The following is a 3513-nucleotide window of genomic DNA, read 5'->3' on the forward strand; positions in this document are numbered from 1 at the left end:
TGCTCAGAGACTAAGTCCCATAGGGGAAATGGTTAACCAGAAGCTGGGGGAAATGGTTAACCAAAAGTTGCAAAAATGATTAAAAGGGGTGAAATGATTAACCAGGAGGCTGGAGCAATGTGCCGCGGTGAAGTCTGAAAGAGGGAAAGGTTGACCAGAAAGCATTAAACAAAAGTGGCAACATTTTTTAAAAATTGGCAAATGATTAACCAGAATCCCAAAAGAATGCTCAGAGACTAAGTCCCAAAGGGGAAATGGTTAACCAGAAGCTGGGGGAAATGGTTAACCAAAAGTTGCAAAAATGATTAAAAGGGGTGAAATGATTAACCAGGAGGCTGAAGCAATGTGCCGCGGTGAAGTCTGAAAGAGGGAAAGGTTGACCAGAAAGCATTAAACAAAAGTGGCAACATTTTTAAAAAATTGGCAAATGATTAACCAGAATCCCAAAAGAATGCTCAGAGACCAAGTCCCAAAGGGGAAATGGTTAACCAGAAGCTGGGGGAAATGGTTAACCAAAAGTTGCAAAAATGATTAAAAGGGGTGAAATGATTAACCAGGAGGCTAAAGCAATGTGCCGCGGTGAAGTCTGAAAGAGGGAAAGGTTGACCAGAAAGCATTAAACAAAAGCGGCAACATTTTTTAAAAATTGGCAAATGATTAACCAGAATCCCAAAAGAATGCTCAGAGACTAAGTCCCAAAGGGGAAATGGTTAACCAGAAGCTGGGGGAAATGGTTAACCAAAAGTTGCAAAAATGATTAAAAGGGGTGAAATGATTAACCAGGAGGCTGAAGCAATGTGCCGCGGTGAAGTCTGAAAGAGGGAAAGGTTGACCAGAAAGCATTAAACAAAAGTGGCAACATTTTTTAAAAATTGGCAAATGATTAACCAGAATCCCAAAAGAATGCTCAGAGACTAAGTCCCAAAGGGGAAATGGTTAACCAGAAGCTGGGGGAAATGGTTAACCAAAAGTTGCAAAAATGATTAAAAGGGGTGAAATGATTAACCAGGAGGCTAAAGCAATGTGCCGCGGTGAAGTCTGAAAGAGGGAAAGGTTGACCAGAAAGCATTAAACAAAAGTGGCAACATTTTTAAAAAATTGGCAAATGATTAACCAGAATCCCAAAAGAATGCTCAGAGACTAAGTCCCAAAGGGGAAATGGTTAACCAGAAGCTGGGGGAAATGGTTAACCAAAAGTTGCAAAAATGATTAAAAGGGGTGAAATGATTAACCAGGAGGCTGGAGCAATGTGCCGCGGTGAAGTCTGAAAGAGGGAAAGGTTGACCAGAAAGCATTAAACAAAAGTGGCAACATTTTTTAAAAATTGGCAAATGATTAACCAGAATCCCAAAAGAATGCTCAGAGACTAAGTCCCAAAGGGGAAATGGTTAACCAGAAGCTGGGGGAAATGGTTAACCAAAAGTTGCAAAAATGATTAAAAGGGGTGAAATGATTAACCAGGAGGCTGAAGCAATGTGCCGCGGTGAAGTCTGAAAGAGGGAAAGGTTGACCAGAAAGCATTAAACAAAAGTGGCAACATTTTTAAAAAATTGGCAAATGATTAACCAGAATCCCAAAAGAATGCTCAGAGACCAAGTCCCAAAGGGGAAATGGTTAACCAGAAGCTGGGGGAAATGGTTAACCAAAAGTTGCAAAAATGATTAAAAGGGGTGAAATGATTAACCAGGAGGCTAAAGCAATGTGCCGCGGTGAAGTCTGAAAGAGGGAAAGGTTGACCAGAAAGCATTAAACAAAAGCGGCAACATTTTTTAAAAATTGGCAAATGATTAACCAGAATCCCAAAAGAATGCTCAGAGACTAAGTCCCAAAGGGGAAATGGTTAACCAGAAGCTGGGTGAAATGGTTAACCAAAAGTTGCAAAAATGATTAAAAGGGGTGAAATGATCAACCAGAAGTCGAAAATAATGTGCGGCGATGAAGTCCTAAGGGGCAAAAGTCACCCAGAAGGCAGGGAAATGATCAAACGAAAGCAGCCAAAAAATTATTAAAAGAGGGGAACTGATGAACCAAAAGATGAGAAACGGCCCGCAGAGACTAAGTCCAAAACGGGAACTGGTGAACCGGAAATGATTAACCAAAAACTAAGTCCGAAGAGGGAACTGGTAAACCAGAACTGAGTAACCCGATTTTTAAAATTAATTATAAATGGGGAAACGATTGAGCAAAAGGCGGAAATTAAGTCACAGGGACCATGTCCGAAAGGGCAAGAGGTTACCCCGTAGGGGGCATTCGTCAACTCAATCTGAAAAATTTGGAGGCAAATCTGACCAAAATGCGGAAATCGGACCACACCGCGAGGGGCGCCATTCGACGGGGCAGGGTTAGACGCGTCGAACGGTACCTGAAGGTCCCGGCTGCGACACGTGAGTCCGGAGATATGGCCAGTCAAAGTCTGATGGGAGGTACCGAAGCCGAAAAATCGAAACGCGTTTGCGGCGATTCGGTGTCAGAGAGTCGGTCACGAATTCAAATTCGTCCCGCTGATTCGCCAATTGCCAGCCGGTTCCGGGGGGATTGGCGGGGTACCTGCAGGATAGTAAGAGGTGGCATGTCGAGACTTAGCCTGTTTACCAGACTTGTGTCTAGCGCCTCCAGGTCTGCAGAGACCGACCCGGGCTGCCGCCCAACCGACTTTTAAGCCTTTTGGGAGTGGGAATTTTTCCCATTTTTCCCCATTTTTCGGGTTTTTTGGTCGGGCTTGAAAACGGCGGCCCCGAGGCCTCCCGGGGCTGGCGGGCTTCGGCTCCCTTGCGAGAGGGTCCGAATTCCACCCGTTTAAGCCCAGAAAGGAGTTCGGAAGTCAGTCGGTCGAGGGAACCCCTTCGGAAGTCCGACGGGGATGGATTCGGCCGGCGTTTCGGATCTCCGGTCAGAGGATTCCCCCCCTGGGCGGGGGGGTGCGAGTAGCTGCCGGCAAACGGTCCCTTGCACTTGTGGCACAAAAAGTCCGAGCACAGGTTAATGAGTTGGCCGCGGAAGCCCCTATGCCGAAATGAGAAAGCCCCCTTTGCGGGGATTTAGTGACGCATCTGCGGCCGGAGGTGGGAGGCCGTCCTGCCGAATTGACACTTGTCATTCGGGCACCTAGGGATTGGTCGGGTACCCGGAGATTTTCGAGAACACGATTTTCAGAGCTTTCTCTGACAGCCCAGGTGCACTTTAAGAGTGCCTGAAAAAGTGACACTTGGCAAAAGGCTCTCAATTTCAAAGCGGAGACCTTTACAAGAGCACTCGGAAGTCACCTGTCAGCATTTAAAGCTACATCAGGCGGCAATTTTCGAACTCTTTGTCAGTCTGAAATCGTGTTGAGCCTCGACAGCGTCGGGCTCAGGCAGGAGGAGCTTGCCAGCAGAGAGAGGCTCACCATGGATTGCTGGTGGATGCTTTTCGAAAACATATACACATTATATTATATTATAATAATATAAAGAAAAAAAAGAGTTTCTCAAAATCTCTGTGACACTTTGCAGATTTTTTTGAAAGCCAATAAAG

Source organism: Heptranchias perlo, unplaced genomic scaffold, assembly GCF_035084215.1.
Source record: "Heptranchias perlo isolate sHepPer1 unplaced genomic scaffold, sHepPer1.hap1 HAP1_SCAFFOLD_736, whole genome shotgun sequence".
Lineage (NCBI taxonomy): Eukaryota > Metazoa > Chordata > Chondrichthyes > Hexanchiformes > Hexanchidae > Heptranchias > Heptranchias perlo.